Source organism: Sarcophilus harrisii, chromosome 1 (genome assembly GCF_902635505.1).
Source record: "Sarcophilus harrisii chromosome 1, mSarHar1.11, whole genome shotgun sequence".
Classification (NCBI taxonomy): Eukaryota; Metazoa; Chordata; class Mammalia; order Dasyuromorphia; family Dasyuridae; genus Sarcophilus; species Sarcophilus harrisii.
The window spans coordinates 271479233-271501737 of NC_045426.1; the positions used below are offsets into that span (position 1 = coordinate 271479233).

Consider the following 22505-nt stretch of genomic DNA (forward strand, 5'->3'; position numbering starts at 1 on the left):
CAGGAAGAAAGAAAAATTTTGGCCTTATTAATCCAATATAACAAATCCCTGTCCAGTTAAGAGGTAAGTTAGGCCGCAGATCCAACAGTGGCCCTTTAGAGCCAATTGTTCCCCTGAGAATTTTTGAGCTATTTCTTGTAAAGGGCTAATATTGTTGCTCTCTTGTCCTTAAGGGACCGCGCCCCATGAAGATGAAATATTGACATTTCCATAATTCTTGCTCCTTCTTCCAGCTACAATTGGCAACTGGTCATTGATCTATTAGGTTGGAGGTACTCCAAAATGTGGGAAACAAAGTCCCATGTTTCCCAGGTGTCCCTGCGGTGACATTATACCAACCCCATTGATAACTGTACCCAATGTATATGTTCCCTTTCCTCTTATTCTCTTTTATACAACTTAAAACATTCCACTCTATTTCATTATTCAGCAGTAGTAACCTGTTGATAGCAATATCTTTGCTCTCTTCCTGTTTCTGGGAGCATCCAAGGTACAACTTTTCCAATCCTTCCCACATTTCAACTGGGGATTCCTCTCCATATCTCACCAATACTTAAGACATTTCCATACAATCAACTGTCTTTGGCTTCAAGTCTGTTCTCGAATAAGTCCATTCACATACACTATTTCTCAGCTTCAAACCTTGCCCTGTCTGATTTAAGCAGTATTTTTCCCTTTCCTATCGTCAATGATCACTGATGTTTCTTTTCTAAGTTCCAGAAACCAGTCCCATTATGAATTTAGGATATGTTACTGAGGATCCAGCCTGGATTTAAGGGGACAAGTACCCATGGCCATTAGCTCAACTGTTGGGATTCACCACAGATCCAACAATTTGTTAAGTTAAAAGTTCTCCCTATATTCTGCATGAACAGGAAGAACTGGTTCTCATCTCAGGGAGGTAAAGGTCTGGTTTCTATGACTATCATGAGGAAATAGGTAAACCCAAAGCCCAGGCAAAGCCCCATGAGGTTCAACTATTATTACACTGTGAAGTTAAGGTAAAATTCCTGGGGGAAAATATATCAACTCCCAAACAGGCAAAAAGACACAAAGTAATTAATGTAAGAAAAGAAAAGTCATACATAGACAGTTACAATGCACTGGGTTCAGAATTTGTGTTCCCATTCAGTGGAGGTCCCCTCCTCAAATGTAATTTGAGATCTCCCTTATCTTGAACTGTCCACTCTGATAAAGGTGGTGCCAGAGGTCCTTTTGTTTTGGTGTGGTGTGTCCAACCTTGTTCTTGGGTCCAAACTGCAGTGTGTGAGGTCCGTATTACTTGGTAGGGTCTGTCACAGCACAGAGTCAGCTTCTCATTCTTCCAGGATTGGATTAACACCCAATCTCCAACCTGAATTCTATGAACAGGGAAACCTAGAGGAGGAGTCTGAGCTATTAACCCTTTTTGTTGTAGTTCTTGTAAATGTCTTAACAACGATTTAACATATCTCTTTAAAAATACATCCTTTGGCCCTAAAATAGGGTCCTAGTTTCCCATATGATAAGCCTAAAAGGATGGACTGTACAATAATTCATCGCGCCCAATATCTCTACATGGCTTGGTTCTGATTCTGACCACAGCGAGAGGAAGGAATTTAGTCCAAAGTAGTTGGGTCTCCAAAGATAATTTAGTCATTTGCCATTTTACTTCTTGATTCCTCCTTTCTACTTTCCCAAAAGAGAGAGGATGCCAAGGGATGTGGAGATCCCAAGTGATTTCAAAGGCCCTAATCAGATTCTGCAATACCTGGGCAGAAAAATGGGTTTCCTGATCTGAGTCTACGCTTTCTACTACTCCATATCTGGGAACAATTTGTTCTGATAAGATCTTACTTACTGTCCAGGCAGTTGCTCGGCCTGAGGGGAATGCCTCCACCATGAGATCAAATGGTCCATTATGACCAGCAAGTATTTGAGGCAACTCCCTGGTGGCAGCTCAGTGAATGCTGGATGCTTTGGAAGGGTCTGATTCCCAGAGGTCGTCCTCCTTTTGGGACCTGGCGTTGAGCAGCCTTGTCAGTCCTTCAACAAATGAGACAGCCATCCACCAGTTGTCAAGCCATAGCATATAGGCCAGGGGAAACATACCTTGTCAATAAAGCCTCACACAGGTTTTGGACATCCCAGAGATGCAGTTGCTGAAGGACTTGCCTCCTACTTGCTTTGGTCAGTACCTCTCTGACATCAGGTAAGAGCCATCATCCTTCTAAATTCTCATCTGCTCTGAGAGTCGAGGTCTTCTCTTTTTCCTTCTGGGTAAAACTGGGAGAGGGCAGACTAGGGGCAAGTACAGGTATCAAGGCCATTATATGAGAAATCTCCTGCTTCAGCTCCTGTGGGCTCCTCATCTGTTAATCTATTTCCCCTTGCCTCAAAGAATTTCCCATCTGATGTCCCTTTATGTGTATTACTGCTACATTCCTAGGGTCCAGAATATTTTCTAGTACTTCTGACTAGTGTATGGTGGACCAGTTCTTTACCATTTACAAACTCTCTTTCTTCCCAAATCCTTCCAAATACATGCACCACACCCAAGGCATATTTCCAATCAGTGTATATATTCCCATCTTGGTCCCTCAATAATTTCAACCTTGATTTAAGGCATACAATTCACAAGTTTGAGCTGATGAATGGGCATGTAGACTACCTTTGGTAACAGTGGAAATTTTATCTCCATGCACAATAGCAAACCCATTTTTCCTTTTCCCATCTATCATTCTAGAAGAGCCATCTATAAACCAATTTACTCCCCCAGGCATTGGTGATTCTTGTAAATCCTCTCTTTTGTTTGAAAATCAATTAACTCTAAGCAACAACATTCCTCTCTGGGAGATGGTTCTGTTCCAGGGGACAAAAAGGAGGCAGAATTAAGGTTATGATCTTGGGTGATTACTAGATCATCCTTTTCCAATAGTATTGCCTCATATTTCAAAATTCTGGAATCTGTGAGCTATCTCCCAGCCCTCTGATTTAATATTGTCCTTACTTGGTGTGGGACACTTACTATAAGACTGCCTCTGAAGGTGAGCTTCCTACTTTCTTCTACCTACATTGCTATAGTGGCTACTATGTGTACACAGGTTGGCCATCCTTTGGCTACAGGGTCTAATACTTTAGAAAGTTAAGCCACTGGTCTTCTCTGCCCCCCTCTTATTTGAGCAAGAACTCCCAGAACCACTCCTCCTTCAACATTGACAAACAGGTGGAAAGGTTTTTTCAATGTGGGGAGAGACAACATAGGTGGTGAAATTAACAAACATCTTAAGTCTGATCACTCTCTGGATCCCACATGATAGAACTTGGACTTTCTTCCAGCAGGTGCTTATACAAGGGTTTAGTTTAGCAGCATAAGAATCTATCCATGCCTGACAATATCCTACTAACTCCAGAAATTTGTGTAGCTCTTTCTTTATCTTAGGTTTGGGTATATGTAAAATTCCCTCAATTCTGGCAGGGTCTAATCTCTTGCTGCCTTCACTAATCACATACCCTAAATATTTTACTTCCCTCTCCACAAACTGCAATTTCTCTTTTGATATTCTAAACCCCAATCCTCCCAGGAAATTTAATAGATCAATGGTACAACTACTGGTGTGTTCCCTTGTATGCCCCACTACTACTGTAACACCCAAGTTCCCATTACTGGTTGAAAATCTCCCATGCAATTTTCAAGGATTAGACCAAACAAATCTGGAGATTCAGTGTAGCCTTGGGGCAAGACATACCAACTCATTTGCTGCTTCCTTCCAGTCTCTGGATCTTCCCATTGGAAGGCAAAGAGATTTCTATTACTCTCCTTTAAAGGGCAGCTCCAGAATGCATCCTTCAGATCTAATACACTGAACCACTTAGCAAAAGGAATCCGGCCCAGGATGGTATATGGGTTGGGAACCACAGGGTGAGAAGCTAACACGATTTTGTTAATCTCTCTTAGATCCTGAACTAACCTGTATTTCCCATCCTTCTTCTTGACAGAAACTGCAATAGTGGAAGATCTCAACCTTGCACTCTCAGAATTAGACAAATCAAACCACAAAACAAATAAGAAAGAAATTAAAGAAGTAAATAGAATATTAGAAAAATTAGGTATTAGATCTTTGGAGAAAATTGAATGGAGATAGAAAGGAATATACTTTCTTCTCAGCAGTTCATGGAACCTATTCAAAAATTGACCATATATTAGGACATAAAGACCTCAAAATTAAATGCAAGAAAGCAGAAATAGTAAATGCTTTCTTTTCAGATCATGATGCAATAAAAACTACATTCAACAAAAAGTTAGGGGGAAATAGACCAAAAAGTAATTGGAAACTAAACAATCTCATCTTAAAGAATGATTGGGTGAAGCAGCAAATTATAGATACAATTAATAATTTCACTCAAGATAATGACAATGATGAGACATCATACCAAAATTTGTGGGATGCAGCCAAAGCGGTAATAAGAGGGAATTTTATATCCTTAGAGGCTTACTTGAATAAAACAGAGAAAGAAAAGATTAATGAATTGGGCTTGCAACTAAAAAAACTAAAAAAAGACCAAATTAAAAACCCCCAATCAAATACTAAATTGGAAATTCTAAAATTAAAAGGAGAAATTAAAAATATTGAAAGTAAAAAAACTATTGAACTAATTAATAAAACTAAGAGTTGGTTCTATGAAAAAGCCAATAAAATAGATAAGCCTTTGGTAAATCTGATTAGAAAAAGGAGGGAGGAAAATGAAATTAGTAGTCTTAAAAATGAAAAGGGAGAACTTTCCACCAATGAAGAGGAAATTAGAGAAATAATAAGGAGTTATTTTGCTCAACTTTATGCCAATAAATTTGATAACCTAAGTGAAATGGATGACTACCTCCAAAAATATAGACTTCCCAGACTAACAGAGGAGGAAGTAAATTGCTTGAATAGTCCCATTTCAGAAAAAGAAATAGAACAGGCAATTAAACAACTCCCTAAGAAAAAATCCCCAGGACCAGATGGATTTACATGTGAATTTTACCAAACATTTAAAGAACAATTGGCCCCAATGCTATATAAATTATTTGATAAAATAGGGAATGAAGGAGTCCTACCAAATTCCTTCTATGACACAGACATGGTACTGATACCTAAACCAGGTAGGCTGAAAACAGAGAAAGAAAATTATAGACCAATCTCCCTAATGAATATTGATGCTAAAATCTTAAATAAGATATTAGCAAAAAGACTACAGAAAATCATCTCCAAGATAATACACTATGATCAAGTAGGATTTATACCAGGAATGCAGGGCTGGTTCAATATTAGGAAAACTATCAATATAATTGGCCATGTTAATAACCAAATTAACAAAAACCATATGATCATCTCAATAGATGCAGAAAAAGCATTTGATAAAATCCAACATCCATTCCTATTAAAAACACTTGAGAGTATAGGAATAAATGGACTTTTCCTTAAAATAATCAGCAGCATCTATTTAAAACCATCAGTAAGCATCATATGTAATGGAGACAAACTGCAACCATTCCCAATAAGATCTGGAGTGAAACAAGGTTGCCCACTATCACCGTTACTATTTAATATTGTATTAGAAACGCTAGCTATAGCAATAAGAGCTGAGAAAGAGATTAAAGGAATAAGAATAGGCAATGAGGAAACCAAATTATCACTCTTTGCCGATGACATGATGGTATACTTAGAGAACCCCAGAGATTCTGCTAAAAAGTTATTAGAAATAATCCACAACTTTAGCAAAGTTGCTGGTTATAAAATAAACCCACATAAGTCATCAGCATTCTTATATATCACTAACAAAATCCAACAGTCAGAGTTACAAAGAGAAATTCCATTTAAAGTAACTACTGATAATATAAAATATTTAGGAATCTATCTGCCAAGGGAAAATCAGAAACTTTATGAGCAAAATTACAGACCACTTTTCACACAAATTAAGTCTGATCTAACCAATTGGAAAAATATTAAATGCTCTTGGATAGGGCGAGCAAATATAATAAAGATGACAATATTACCTAAACTAATCTATTTATTTAGCGCTATACCAATCAGACTCCCAAAAAACTATTTTAATGACCTAGAAAAAATAACAACAAAGTTCATATGGAAAAACAAAAGGTCAAGAATTTCAAGGGAATTAATGAAAAAAAAATCAAATGATGGTGGCTTAGCTGTACCAGATCTAAAATTATATTATAGAGCAGCAGTTACCAAAACTATTTGGTATTGGCTAAGGAATAGATTAGTTGATCAGTGGAATAGATTAGGTTCAAGGGATAAAACAGTCAACAAATATAGCAACCTAGTCTTTGACAAACCCAAAGATCCCAGCTTTTGGGATAAGAACTTACTGTTTGATAAAAATTGCTGGGAAAATTGGAAACTAATATGGCAGAAACTAGGCATTGATCCATACTTAACGCCGTACACCAAGATAAGGTCAAAATGGGTTCATGACCTAGGCATAAAGAATGAAATTATTAATAAATTAGAGGAACATAGGATAGTTTACCTCTCAGACCTGTGGAAGGGGAAGGTCTTTATGACCAAAGCAGAACTAGAGATCATTACTGATCACAAAATAGAAAATTTCGATTATACCAAACTGAAAAGTTTTTGTACAAACAAAACTAATGCAGACAAGATTAGAAGGGAAGCAATAAACTGGGAAAATATTTTTACAGTCAAAGGTTCTGATAAAGGCCTCATTTCCAAAATATATAGAGAATTAACTCTAATTTATAAAAAATCAAGCCATTCTCCAATTGAAAAATGGTCAAAGGATATGAACAGACAATTCTCAGATGAAGAAATTGAAACTATTTCTAGTCATATGAAAAGATGCTCCAAGTCATTATTAATCAGAGAAATGCAAATTAAGACAACTCTAAGATACCACTACACACCTGTCAGATTGGCTAAGATGACAGGAAAAAATAATGATGATTGTTGGAGGGGATGTGGGAAAACTGGGACATTGATTCATTGTTGGTGGAGTTGTGAACGAATCCAACCATTTTGGAGAGTAGTTTGGAACTATGCTCAAAAAGTTATCAAACTGTGCATACCCTTTGATCCAGCAGTGTTACTACTGGGATTATATCCCAAAGAGATTATAAAGAAGGGAAAGGGACCTGTATGTGCACGAATGTTTGTGGCAGCCCTTTTTGTAGTGGCTAGAAACTGGAAACTGAATGGATGTCCATCAGTTGGAGAATGGCTGAATAAATTGTGGTATATGAATATTATGGAATATTACTGTTCTGTAAGAAATGACCAACAGGATGATTTCAGAAAGGCCTGGAGAGACTTACACGAACTGATGCTGAGTGAAATGAGCAGGACCAGGAGATCATTATATACTTCAACAACAATACTATATGATGACCAGTTCTGATGGACCAGGCCATCCTCAGCAACGAGATCAACCAAATCATTTCTAATGGAGCAGTAATGAACTGAACTAGCTATGCCCAGAAAAAGAACTCTGGGAGATGACTAAAAACCATTACATTGAATTCCCAATCCCTATATTTATGCGCACTTGCATTTTTTATTTCCTTCACAAGCTAATTGTACAATATTTCAGAGTCTGATTCTTTTTGTACAGCAAAATAACGTTTTGGTCATGTATACTTATTGTGTATCTAATTTATATTTTAATGTACTTAACATCTACTGGTCATCCTGCCATCTGGGGGAGGGGGTGGGGGATAAGAGGGAAAAAATGGAACAAAAGGTTTGGCAATTGTTAATGCTGTAAAGTTACCCATGCATATATCCTGTAAATAAAAGGCTATTAAATAAATTTAAAAAAAATTTTTTTCTCCTTTAACTCCAGAAATCACCAGGGTCTCCTTAGATAATTTAACCCCCTCCAAAAAACAGGTCACTTTAGATCTCGATGCTCCAGTGTCTACTAAGAACAAAAGAGTCTCCTGGTGGGGTCCCTGCCTTAAATTTACCAAGGGTCCTGGGTGGGAGTTTTTCAAGAACCCCTGACTCCCCTAATCTTCATCAAGTTCAACAAGGGAACATATCTGCTGTTCCATCCTCTACTGGGGGCAGTCTTTTTGTATATGCCCTGTTTTTTGACATCCCCAACACCTCAAAGGTGTTTCTACTGTCAGGAACAGCTAGCCTCCTGTTCCTTCCTCAATATCTGTCTACTTTCCTTGATGCTTTGTTCTGTCGATTTTTCTGCATTCTTTGCTATTCCCTGCACCATCTGGACTAAGATTTTGATTTTGTGATTTTGTTTCTCATCGTCCTTCCTAACATACACTTTGGTGGCCTCCTCCAATAAATTGGAAAGGCTCCTATTATTCCATGCTTCTACTTTCTGTAACTTTCTACTGATATCTGGCCATACATTGATCACAAAGTGCAATTTCAAGGTATCTTCTACTTCTGGGTCATCAGAGTCAAACCCAAAGTACTTCCTCATGCTTTCTTTTAGTCTATTTAGATAATCAGCTGGTGACTCGTTTTTCCCCTGAGTTATCCCAAAGGCCTTTTTCATGTTCTGTGTCTTTGGCACTGCATTATGAATTCCTCTAATTATCAGGTCATTAAGATCCCTCATATTTCCCGATGTATAGGGTTATTGTGATCCTAATTGGGATCTACTAAAGGGCATTTCTGGTCAGCTGAGAATACTCCTGCAGCTGGAGGGTGTCTCCTGTCCCACTCCTTCATAGCTGCTCCTCTAATTAGCCCCCTCCCCTCTAGGAGAAGAGAGAATTCAAAATAGAGATAAGTTCTCTCCAGGTGAAAAGATTAGGGCCCAGGAATTGATCAAATTGTTCTGCTAACCCGATGGGATCTTCTATTAAGAGCCTCATTTCCTTCTTATAGGCCCTGACTTCTGTGGTGCTTAGGGGAGCATTCACACGTCCTATACCTCCCTGAGCCAATGATCAGAAAATACCGGCAGAGTCCCTTGGGAGATAAGTTAAGTAATTGGAACAAACTGCCAAAATATAAAGGAAAAAAGCAAGAAAAAGATGATAAGGCTTTGTTGTTTTGTCTGGGGTAACAAGGATATTGGTGGAGGCACCATTTGGCCCAAGGATGGCTCCCTTGAAGACTGGGTGGGCCAAAAACTAAATGTGTATATTAATAGTAAAGAATCTGTTAATCCAGAGGGGACAGTATGTGCTGCAGTATGGCTCTCCGGGGCCCCAACTTTTACAGTTAATCATGTTAAAAAGGGGAGCAAGGACTAGGAAAAATAAGTTAAAGAGCATTTTTACAGGATGTTTACAACAATGTGCCCTGGTTCCCCAGGGACACCCCAAATCAATATTAGTGAATGGGAATCTGTAGGAGAAACTTTATACAAACTATGCAAAGAGCAAGACCCTCAGGCAGTCTCTTTTGATACCCTCTCTTTGTATAATATTATAAAACTTTCCTTATCAAAACCAGGAGAGGTAGAGGAAATTGTAGAAATAATAAGAGAACAGAGTGAGGGTTCAGAAGAGGAGAGGAAATAGAGGAAAAGGCAACAAGCAGCTCATTTGGTACTTTATCAAGTACTCCTTTATGTTGTCCTTCATATGATCCTTTGTGGCAGATAGAATTGCATACTCTATTCCATAAAATAGCTATTGAATATAAAGAGGGACTGAAAGTTTAGGTATATATTTAAAGGATCTCATGATTTTATTTATTTATTTTTGCTGAGGCACTTGGGGTTAAGTGACTTGTCCAGGGTCACATAGCTAGTAACTGTTAAGTATGGAAAGATGGGACATTTTAAAGGGGAATGTAGAAATGGAGATTGGGCCAGATTTAGACTAACACAAAAATGTCCCACATGTCAGAAAAGTTATCCTTGGGCCTCAGAATGTCGATATAATTTGCAGAGAAACAGAACGAAGGGCTTAGTCTGGGACCCCAAATAAACAACAGAGTCCTATTTACTCTAGGACAGACCCCTTCAGTTCTCTCAGTCCAATGACAGTCAACACCCTTCTTGTGCTTCCTCTTCCTTAGAAATGGCTTATTGTCCTTTAGAATTAATGAAACTATGACTACAATGGGAATCTTACAACCTGTTATCCCATCTCCAAATATGATTCCTGAAAATTGGCCTTTATGGATAATAGATATCAAGGACTGTTCCTATTCTATACCTTCACACCCATAGAACATTCAACATTTTGCATTTTCACTCCCTAATGTTAATTTGAAAGCACCTCTTAAAAGATATACATGGAAAGTAAACAGATGGAATGCAAAACAGCCCCTACATTGTATCAAATTCGTGGGGGAAATTCTCGAACCTATTTGAAAAGCTCACCCTAAGGCTTATTCGATATACTATATGGATGTTATTCTTTGTGCACATCCCCATTTATGAGAACTGAGGAAATTCTAGTCAAAACAACAGAAGCATTGAGCAAATAAGGACTGTGTATTGCATCTGACAAAATACAAAGGGAACCTCTCTTTCATTAACTTGGCAATATGCTTACAGACAAATACAACACATAAGAAGGGATTAGATAGTCACTTTGAATGATTTTCAAAAACTAATTGGGGATATTAATTGAATTAGAGAAAGTTTAGAGATTCCTAATGAAATAATGGCATCATTGTATCAAATGTTAGAGGAAGATTCCAGATTAAACTCATCTAGGATGTTAACAAAGGAAGCAGAAGAGGCTATTAAGATAATAGAAAAGGCTATTGCAGAAAGATGCATTGACAGAATAAAAGAAGGAAAAGGATTGCAGATTAGAATTTTAACTTCAAGATACATACCATAGACATAATAAAACAAGATGAGAAAATCATAGAATGGGGATATCTACATGATCAGTCATCCACTTCATTAGAAACACACCCAGTTACAGTAGGAAAATTAATTTCCAAACTCATCAATAAGTATATACAATTAAGTGGCAACAAACCTGAGGTAATATATATGTGTTTGTATATATATATTCCTTATAATAAGGATCAGATACAACAATTAATACAAGTCCTAAATGAGAGATTATAATTGGGATCCATGCTGTGCCAATTAAATATGACAATCCAAAAGGGATTTGTAAATTCTTATCAGAAAATGAATTTATACTTCAGAAAGTTATATCAGAATAGCCAGTTTGGGGCAAAAATATATTTACTCATGATGCTATAAATTCTTATCTTGTCTCTATGTTACAGCCCTGAGAATGGGCTACTTAAGAAAATTAAAATACCTTTTCTATTCACTTGAAAAAATGAATTGTCAGCTATTATAACTGCCTTGGTTATGTTTTCAGAGCCTATTAACATATCAGATCATAAGTATGCAGTACAAGTATTATCTAGAATAGAAATAGCCAATATTAAAAGAAATAATAAGAGAAACTATAAATACAAGAGGTAAAGACTATAACTCCGAAAAAGCTAGGGTCTCTCGGGACCTGGCTATATCCACCCAGCAATGGGAGGGATTCAGCATGATCTCTGTGCCAGCCACTGCTGTCCCACTGCCCTTCACTGCCACTTCCTGTTGTCTGTAGAGGCAGCTTGGAAACACCTCACTGTCCCATAAGCAAACTGTAGCTTTTTTTTTTAATGAGTAAAAAGATATATTATAGACAGTTTCTATACTGAAAGAGAGCAGATTTCAAACCCAGCAAAGACTAAAAACAGTTTGTCTCTAGATGAAAACACAAAGGGGGATATGATCTAATCTCCACCACACAAGGCTCTCATAGAAGAAATTTTAAAAGGATCTTAAAAGAGAGCTAGAAGAAAAGTGGAGAAAGGAAAGGGAAGCTTTGCAAGAGGGTCTGGAGATAAGTCATCCCACTCATTTAAAGATAGAGTGGATAAAGAAATCAAATCCTTGAAAAACAGAATTAGTTAATTGGAAAAAGAAAATAACTCCTTAAAAAATAAAATTGGCAAAATGGAAAAAAATTCCATAGAACAAAACAACTCATTTAAAAACTCAATCGGACAAATACAAAAAGAAATTTAAAAAGTAAATTAAGAAAATAATTCATTAAAAATCAGAATTGAACAAATGGAAATGAATGACTCGAGGAGACACCAAGAATCAGTCAAGCAAAAGTAAAAAAATGAAAAAATAGGGAGAAAAAATGTTAAATACCTACTTGAGAAAACAACAGACCTGGAAAATAGATCTAGGAGAGATAATCTAAGGATTATTGCACTCCCTGAAAATCATGATTAAAAAAAAAAGAACCTAGACACTATTTTTCAGGAAATCATCAAAGAGAACTGCCCAGATATTATAGAATCAAAAGGTAAAATAGATATTGAAAGAATTCATCAAACACCTACAGAATGTTCTGGCTAAATTCGAGAACTATCAACCAAGGAAAACATACTACAAGCAGCCAGAAAAAAACAATTCAAATACTGAGGAGCCACAATAATGATTACTCATGATCTAGCAGATCCAAGGGCCTGTAATATGATATTTGGAAAGGCAAAGGAACTTGGTAGGCAGCCAAGAATAACTTATCCAGCCAAACTGAGCATTTTCTTCCAGGGAAGAAGATGGACATTCAATGAAATATTCCATTTATTTTTTATGAAAAAAACAAAACAAACAAAAAAAAAAAAAAAACAGAGCTAAACAAAAACTTTGACCTCCAAATATAGGACTCAAGAGAAACATTAAAAAAAAGAAAAAGAACTCTTGAAAACTGTATTTCATTATGGGTATAAATAAAGAGTACATGTATAATTTGGTTTTCTGGATCTAGCAGTAAAAAGGAAATTATACCAGAAAAAGGGAAAAGTGGAAATACTACATCTTACAGAGAGGCGAAGGAAATCTATTATATCTGAGAGAAAGAAGAGGGGGGATGAACATAGTGTGAATCTTACTCTCATCAGAATTGGCTCAAAGAGAAAATATTAGATATATTTGGTTTACATAGAAACTTCTCCCACCTCATTGAAAAGTAGGAGGGGAAAAGCAAAAAGGGAAGGGGTGGACTAAATAGAAAGGAATACAGAAATTGTAAGAGAAAGGTTTGAGAAAAGGGAAAGGACTCTAAGGGGTGGGAGTGATCCTAAAGAGGGAGGGCTACATGAGGCAAGTGGTGCTCATAATTTTAATACTGGGGAAGGGAGGAAGAGGAAAAGGAAAGGGAAAAGCATAATCCAGGGATAACAAGATGGCAGGAAATACAGAATTAGTCATTTTAATTATAAATATGAATGGGGTAAACTTCCCCATAAAGCGGAGGCGAATAGTAGACTGGATTAAAGCCAGAATCCTACAATTTATTGTTTATAGGAAACACATTTAAAGCAGGGTGATACATACAGAGTAAAGATAAAAGGCTGGAACAAAATCTACTATGCTTCAGGTGAAGTCAAAAAAGCAGGGTAGTCATCTTGATCTTAGATCAGGCAAAAGCAAAAACTGATCTAATTAAAAGAGATAAGGAAGGGTACTATATCTTTTTTTTAAGCAAGGTGTGTTCTGTTTATTCAATTAATAGCAGAAGGGGTGAAAGAAAACAATCTTAAATCAAAGTTAATTGTCATTTAAATAGATGAAACAAAAAAGATCAATGGCAGAGAAAAATACAACAATATTTTTTAAAATGATTTTGATTAATTACTGATATAGTTTAGGGAATCCACACAGAAGAATGGGTAAAATTCTAGATCTGAAGACTTGAATCCCGCCCCTAATACATGCTATCTGTTTGACAATCATATCTTTTTATTCCTCAGAAGCCTCTAATTTCTCATCTGCAAAATGGAGATAATAATAACACCTACAATAGCTACTCACTCAGAATTGTAATGAAATTAAAATGGAATAATGTATCTGATGCTTAAAGAAGGGCACTATATCTTGCTAAAGAGTAGCATAGATAATGAAGCAATATCAATACTAAACATATATGCACCAAGGGGTATAACATGCCACCTGCCACCTGCCATGCTACCTGCCAAGATGAATGGAACTGACTGGATTAAGTATTTCTCAACACTGAAAATAAGTCACATGATCCCTATTCCCAGGCCTTGAACCCTGGGATGCAGGAAATTAGTGAAGTTACAGGAATTGATATGAACCACAGGAAGCAAACAACAATGGTGACCAATGATCAAAGATAGTTACTTCCTGTTGGTCTATCTAATGAAAAGGCTTGGGTCTTTTCCTATTTAACCAGGTGTTCTACTTTCAGCCTGCCAGATTCAGGAGCACATGGAGGGAGTTGGGATGGCTCCCAGGCGTGTCTGGGCCTCTCCCTGAAGGGATTAAATAAATGCTTTCTCTTTGTATCTGAAGATCTCTCTGATTAGTTAATTTGGGAAAGGGGGTCTAGCACCGGTCCCACACAAAGACAAACTCATGAACTATATGAACACAATTACAAAATACTTCTCCCACAAATAAAGTCTGACCTAAACAATTGGAAAAATATTAATTGCTCATGTGGAGGCCAAGCTAATATAATAAAAATGACAATTCTACTTAAATTGGTATATTTGTTTAGTGTCATGCCAACCAAAAATTATTTTGTATAGCTAGAAAAAAATTGTAACAAAATTCATATGGAATAACAAAAGATGAAGAATATCAAGGGAATTAATTTTTAAAAAACACAAAGAACAATCACCTAGCAGTAACATTTTCGAAACTATTGTAAAGCAGTGATTATCAAAATCACAGGGTACTGGCTAAGAAGTAAAATGGTAGATCAATGGAATAGATTATACAACACAATAATCAATGACTTTAGCTATTTGATATCTGATAAACCTCAAAACTCAAGCTTCTGAAATAAGACTCACTATTTCAAAAAAATTTCAGGGAAAATGGGAAAATAACATACCAGAAACTCAGCACAGACCTACATCTTACACCCCATAATAAAATTAAGCCCAAATCAAGTATCCTTTTTTGACTTTAAGGGTTATACCATAAGGTAATTAGGACGGGAAGGGATTGTTTACTTATCAGATCTTTGGAGAAGGGAGAAATTTATGACTAAAACAGAATTAGAAAACATTATAAAATGCAAAATGGATAACTTTGATTACATGAAATTAAAAAGTTTTTGCACAAACAAAACCAACACAAACAAAATTAAAAGGCAAGTACAAAAGTGGGAAAAATTTTTTTACAACTAGTGCTTCTGAAAAAGGTCTCATTTCTAAAATATATAAAGAACTGTGTGAAATCTCTAAGAATACAAGTCATTCCCCAATTGATAAATGGCCAAGGGATATGAACAATTTTTAAATGATGAAAGTAAAGCCATTTATAGTTAACATGAAAAAATGCTCTAAATCACTATTAATTACAGAAATGCAAATTAAAACAATTCTGAGGTACTATCTCACACCTATCAGATTGGCTAAGATGTCAGGAAAAGATAATGATGAATCCTGGAGAGGATGTAGAAAAACGAAGACACTAATACATTGGTGGAGTTGTGAAATAATTCAACCATTCTGGAGAGCAAATTGGAACTATGCTTAAAGGGCTATAAAATTGTGCACAATCTTTGATCCATCAGTATTACTATGGGGTCTATATCCCAAGGAAATTGTAAAGGAGGGAAAGGGACGTAAATGTACAAAAATGTTTGTAGCGGCTCTTTTTTAGTAGCAATTGAGTAAAGCAATTTAGTGGAAATTGAGTAGATGTCCCTCAATTGGGGAATGGCTGAAAATAATAAATATTATTATACTATAAAAAAATGATGAACAAGCTGATTTTAAAAAGGCCTGGAAAGATTTACAGGAATTGATGCTGAGTCAAAGAAGTACAACCAGGAATACATTATACACAGTAATAGCAAGATTATGCAAGTAGGAAAGACTTGGTTCTTCTCAGTATTTCAGTGATCCAAAGCAATGCCAATAAACTTTGGATGGAAAACACCATTTGCATCCCCAGAAAAAACTAAGGAGACTGAATGTAAATCAATACATGCTATGTTCACTTTTTTGTCTCTTTCATTTTTTTTTCTTTTGTGGTTTTCCCCTTTTGTTCTGATTTTTCTCTCCCAACATGATTCATAAAGTAATGCATAATTTTAAAAATTAATGTACACGTATAGCCAGAAAAAAAATAAAACAATGAAAAAGGGGGGAGGGGGGAGGAGAGAAAATCATCAAGGAACTACCCTGATATCCTAAAACCAAAGGGCAAAAAATAATTAAAAGAATTCATTGATTACCTCCTAAAAGAAATTCTACAATGAAAACTCTAAGAAATATATTAGCTAGATTCCAGAATAATCAGGTCAAGGAGAAAATACTGCAAGCAGTCAGAACCAAACAATTCAAATATTGAGGAGTCGCAATCGTGATTGCCCAGGATCTAGCAGCTTTCCCATGAAAAGATTGGAGAGCAACTTCCTCCTCCCCACAGCTTAAATAGGGTCCATGAGGTCTTACACACAGCCAATCAGAGAGGGAGACACCTCCCGTCGATGATGCAATCTCAATGCAACCAGAGTTGTCGATCAGAATTCTCACCCACAAGGTGGTCCCTGCTTACTCACAGCAAATCAAATCAGGGAATCTCTCAGCCTTTGCCTGTTTACTTCCTGTTGCACTTGCACATGCACATGACCCAACCCTTACAATTCCCTTCTCTTGTAAAGCGGGGACTGCTCATCACAGCAAGCTAACTTTAGCATCAACAATAGCTCACTTGATCAACGAGATTACAAAGTGTATATAACAGAACAAAGGCAAACAAAAGTAAAACAAGTAAGAACCAGGCCCACCAGTGGCCAAAACCAAGCATGGGCAACATAGTGCTCAACCCATTCAATAAAATCATGCCCATGGAAGTAGAATGTCAACGAGGTAGGATGTCAGTGAGGTAGGATGTCATAAGTCTGTAGTTTCAATTGTATATACCTTTTGGTATAAGAAAGGCACAGAGGAAGGTATATATAAGCAAAGTCATGTCCCGTAACACTGTCTCACTAACTTTGGCAGGTGGGCATGTTGTTTTTTCACCCACTAATTTAAAGGCATAGTCTATAAGTGGAAAACAGGGCAAAGCCCCTCCCCAAGCCACCATATAAACAGAGAGTAGCCATGGGAGAAGTGCACAAGCCCACTGTCCATTTATCAGTCTGTATGTATTGCACATCATCCACAACAATCCAATTCAGCTGCTAACTGGAGGTTAGCTGGAGCTGTCTGCTGTCTCTGGTGTCATGGTCAGGAGGGAAATGGCTGTGATCAGTGTCTGGAGGGCTGCTGACATCTGGCCAATCCCTCTGGGTCATCATCTAGTCCTTCTCTTCTTGGTTCCCCAGGTCACGGATGTTTCGGGTTGGAATCGACTCCTCTGCTGTTGGGTCTGCATCTGAAATGACAAGAGTGTACACAGGGCCCCAAACCCTGACCCAACCTGGACCCTTCCAGATGCCATCTAAGCCCTTCCACATCACTGTAGAGAGAAAGTTCTTGTCCTTGTTGGTCAGTCTGATAGTTAGCCACATTTTCTGCATGTACCAGAAGCGCATTGCTGGGGTAAAATCCAAAGAATTTGAAAATTGCAAGCAATTACATGTATGTATTGCCACACCTCGTGCAAATCCCAAAATTCCCTTCTCCTGTATGGACGGGAACATCTTGGGGGTATAAATAATTTTTCCAGTGATGCCTTGACCAGTAGGATTATATGGAATTCCAGTGGAATGCCACCATTCCAAATTCAATGCAAAAGGACCTAAAGGCAGAAGATATATAAGCCAGTCCATTTTCTGTCTTAAGTGCATGTGAGACTCCTACAATGGAAAAACAATGGTAAAGATGGCTGATCACATGCCTAACTGCTTCTTCATACTGAATTGAAGCCATAAGGAACTGAGAATGTATATCCATAGTTACATGGATGCTCTGCCTCTTAACATGAGTGATGTCAATTTGCCATAGAGTATTAGATCTCAAACCACGAGGGTTTTTCCCTGGAGGGAGCAGAGGGGCATGAAAAGGAAGGCAAACTGTATAGCCTTTTGCTATGCTCCCAGCTTCCTCTTTAGTTATCTCAATTTGCAAATGTAAAGCTCTAGCAACCTGATGATAAAGGATAGGATCTGAAAGTCCATTATAAAAATGGATATGCAGGATATAATACTTATCTGAGTGCCTTCTCACTTGCTCTCAAAGTTCTTTAAAGAGCTGATATATATCATAAACTACAATTTTGGGATGGGCCATATGGCAATTCTTTGTACAACATCTACTGTATAAGCTGAATCAAAAATTATATTTACATACCCATGTGCAAGGCTTAAAGCTGTGGCCAATAAATTTTTCACTCTGGGATGGTTTCACAATGCACATCAATTTGTGCATTGGTATAAGAGATATATATATTTTGCCAGGTTTATTCCCAGATAATTGTACTACTCTCTTAATGGCTTTTATTTAAATTCTAGCCACAGGCACGGGTAAGAAGCAAGACTTTGATCTGATTGTGCTGGGAGGTTCACCCACTCCATCACACTGTCTCCTTTGCTGTGAGTGCCTCTTTTGTAACAAAGACTGATATTTCCAATACTTTTTGAGTTATTCTTTCAGCCATATTGGATAAAGCCAATTCAATCTCTCTTAGAGCCTCTTGAGTTTCTTTTATAAGCTGGCATGGTGAGTCTAAAGCACTGTTTCCTCTTAAAATGTCATATAATGGTAGTAACAACATAACTTTTGGAGATGCTTTTTTTACAGGAGTTAGATCAGCAGCCACATGCATTTGACACGTAGTAGGGCTATTCTTCACTCCCTGTGGCAAAACTATCCATTCAAATCCTTTATAAGGCTCAGCTAAATTAATGCTGGGCACTAAAAAGACAAATCCCGTCATATCCTCCTTATCTAGAGGGATAGAATTCTTAATCCAAAATGACCATTTCCTAGGCAATGGAGGCGATGGAAGCCCAAGCTGAAGAGCTTCCATTGTCTCCATCTGTCCATTTACTTTTCTCGAATCAAGAACAAATCGAGGGGAATTTCAAGGACTTGGAGAAGCTTGTAAATGTCCTTGGTTAAGTTGCTCTTGTTCTATACCTAATGAAGTTTGAAATTTTTCACTCTGTAAGATGTCTCTTCCCCACTGGTTGATGGGGGAACCTTTCAACTGTAAAATAAATAAAAACTTCTGTCTTATCTTTAAATTCCCATCTCAAAGAGGTAGCACTAATTTTAGCTACTGTAGATTTTTTTATGCCAGACATATAGATGTTTGCTGTAATCTTTAGCCAATTATTAGACTAGCTGGCACTTCTAATAGCTGTACAATCTACATCTGTGTCTACCAACCTTTTCAATGGTTTGCCATTCATACAGATAATGAGCAAAGGATGTTCAGCTGTAACAGCTGCAGTCCATAAGATCCCTGAATTTGTTGCCGGTGTAATGCCAGAGAAACTGAGGCAGGAGAGAGATTAGAGAGTTTTCAATAGTTTATTAATTGGAGAGTATAATTGACTGGACAGGACACTCATCTTAAATTATCTAGTCAGACAGAGATAAAAACGTACTGGGACCAAGAAAACCATGTTGGTCCCAGGGCTGGGGAGACTGTCATCTCAGAGAATCCAGCAGCCAATAGGAGCTGCCCAATTCCTTAAATACGCTTTAGAAACAAAGAGCCAAAAAGGCGGGAAGGCTTCTGTCAGGATGGGGGGAGACCATAAATCCTAAAAGCCCAGAGACAGGATGTCTGAATACCCAGAGATAAAGATGTCAGTGAGGTATCTTGGAATATTTTAGAGGGATATTGTAAATTCTTGAGGACAGGGAAGGGTCAGGCAGTCTGCTCTTCTTGTTTATCTTGCTAGCAGTTTATAACCTTAGAGTAAACGGTTCCCAATCTTAATGGACCAGAGTGGGTTTTTATGACTAAGGGGATTTGACAGAACAGTTAAGGAAACTGAGACAAAGGAAACTAGTTCAGGGAAACCAAGTCAGAACAGTTAAAGAGAACTATGGCATAACACCGGAAGTCAAAGTTTGAATAACTATCACCAAACTGTATTTCAGGAGTGTGAGTCAATAAACATAATGTTACTTCTCCTCCTGGGTCACAGATCACACATTATGTATTTATATTAGAGATTGGGACAGTAGCTACACATTCCTCAGTTTCCCAAATCAGTATATAAATAGACAGTGTCTTATGAGGTGATCAAACTAACTGTGTGTGGAAGCAAAAGATCTATAAGAAGAACAAAGACGGGTTTAGCTCTCCAAAGAATATCCTATGGGCATAAAACTCTACTTTCTCTAATTGCAATCTCTTACCCTCACAGGCTTGCTTAGAGACTAACTAAGCAGGTTGGAATGCTGCATTTTCAATGACTCTCTGAGAACCATAACAATTGCTGCCCTCAAGACACCACAAACCTCTTTTACTTTGGGCCATGAAGCCTAATCCCTCCTTTTGAAATGAAGACATAGGAGGTTGCAACGGGTTAGTGGGCAGTGCTGATTATATCATTGCCCCTCTCCATTCCTCCTCCTCCTCCTCCCACTCATGAAAGTGGAGTTTGAGGGAGGAGGGTCAGGAAATAGGAAATTCCCCAAAGAGGCATGCTCAGTGATAGGCAGAATTGGAGCCTAAACCAAATTTTGCATATGAAAAAAACCAAACCCTTTCCCATTAGCAGGGTAGTTAGTTCTTTCAGTAAAATGTCTACTATGCCCAATAGATCCTCTTAAGCAGTATAGCAGATGAGATAAATTAACAAAATGTTAAAGAATATTTCTCTGGTTAGTTTCCATGTGGCATGTTCGGAAACTTTCTACTTGTTTTTTTTCCCTTCTCAGTTTCAGCCAGTAGGTTGAACTCTTTCTGTTCTAATTGCTTTAACCTAAATTTTTGTCCTTTCTCTAACTCAGCCTGTAATTCAATCTGTAATTCTTTTACCTCTTTTTTTATTGTTTGTTATGTGATTTCTCATTTTACCTCAAACTCTACCTTTAATTCTTGTATTTTTTGCTCTATAATCAACCATCTCTATTAGCTCTAGATTTTTTCCTTGCTGAGCTATACTTAATGGGCGTGGGAGTAAACACCTCAGAGCTTGAAAGCAAGCTCCCTGATGTTCTTTAGAGGTGATCTTTGTTAAAAGATCACCATCTGGCTGTTTGACCCATTTACTTAAGCTGCATGCACAGCTGTGTCCTTGAGCTTGATTGTTGGTATACTTAGATCCATATTGCTTCTTTGCCTTCCCTCCAGGAACTACAGTGTCTTCCCAATTAACAGGGGTCTGGCAATCTAGAATGCACCCATGTTGGCACCACTTGTGAATGCCCACAAGGCATTCACTACTTTTGTGAATACCCTTGTTAATGCCCACTCAGCATTCACTACTGCCAGTCTCTCCTAATTCCCAGGCCCTCAGAGAAATCTCTGGTCACTCTTTTACAGTGCTTATGTTGTGCCAAAGTTCCCTTTTTAATGTCCCAGTTTCTCCAATAATCCTATTTAGTTATTCTATCTCGGGTTCTAACCTTTCCCTCTTGATGTTTGATGAGACAAAGGTTTTATATCTTTAGGTTATAGACATTCCTTCTTAATGTTTGACAAGATAAAGGTTTATCCATTTTAGATGTCATTAGAATATCAGTAACCGCCCTCCATTAGGTTATCCTCACCTAGGTACCTCCATTATGTCATTGTTCTTGTTATTCTATAAAAAGCTTGCTGTCCCGATACTAGGGGCTAGACTCTTTGAGATGATAGTCTCGTCTAGCCCTGGGATCAACCATGGATCCATTGGTCCCAGTATTTCTCTCCATTTAATAAACTATTGAATTGGTCTCTAATCTCTTGTCTTGCTCAGTTTCTTCAGCATTATACTTAAACCAATTTTTTACCAAACTCACCTCTGTCTGAGGTCTTTAGAGATTTCTGGCCATCATTTCATAAGAACGATAGTTTAAATACACGATAGAGCGCTCAACAACATCCATGTGCGAGCTCAAGATCTTTTATTCATGTGTTCACATCCTACCCTCTAACCTCCTGCACACTCTTAGTTACTACTCCCAGCAGAGATCCCAGTAAAAGAGGACCTGCTTCCTCATCCCACAGCTTAAATAAGGTCTATAAGGTCATACACACAGCCAATCAGAGAAGGAGACACCTCCCCTTGATGTTGCCATTGCAATGCAACCAGAGTTCCAGCCCACAAGGCAGTCCCTACTTACTCACAGCAAATCACATCCCGGAATCTCAGGCTTTGCCCGTTTACTTCGTGATTGTGGAGTGCCTGACTCCTCCTCCAACCCTTATATTAGGGTATAAAATTCTCACAACCAAATGCAGAAAGGCAGAAATAATAAATGAATTCTTTTCAGATCATAGTGCAATAAATATTACATATAATAAAGAGTCATGGAAAAATGACCAAAAATTATTTGGAAACTAAATAATCTGATCCTAAAGAATGAATGGGTCAAACAACAAATCATAGAAATAACCAATAATTTTTTCCAAGAGAATGACAATCATGAGACAAC

The 22505-nt window shown here is 37.5% G+C and overlaps 1 protein-coding gene across 14 annotated transcripts in view; it reads right to left on the reverse strand.

The window, feature by feature from the left end:
* Nucleotides 1–22505, reverse strand: part of LOC100928701 (ATP-binding cassette sub-family A member 3) — a 251867-nt gene that overhangs the window by 157650 nt on the left and 71712 nt on the right. For 2 of the 14 annotated variants that reach the window (XM_031942220.1, XM_031942199.1), the window contains exon 2: nucleotides 17126–17337. The exons of 10 other annotated variants lie outside the window; for them this stretch is intronic. The gene's annotated coding sequence lies outside the window, so the exon portion shown is untranslated. Of the gene's footprint in view, nucleotides 1–16880; nucleotides 17338–22505 lie in introns of all 14 variants that reach the window. 2 more of the 14 variants (XM_031942204.1, XM_031942190.1) reach the window with 2 other exon arrangements.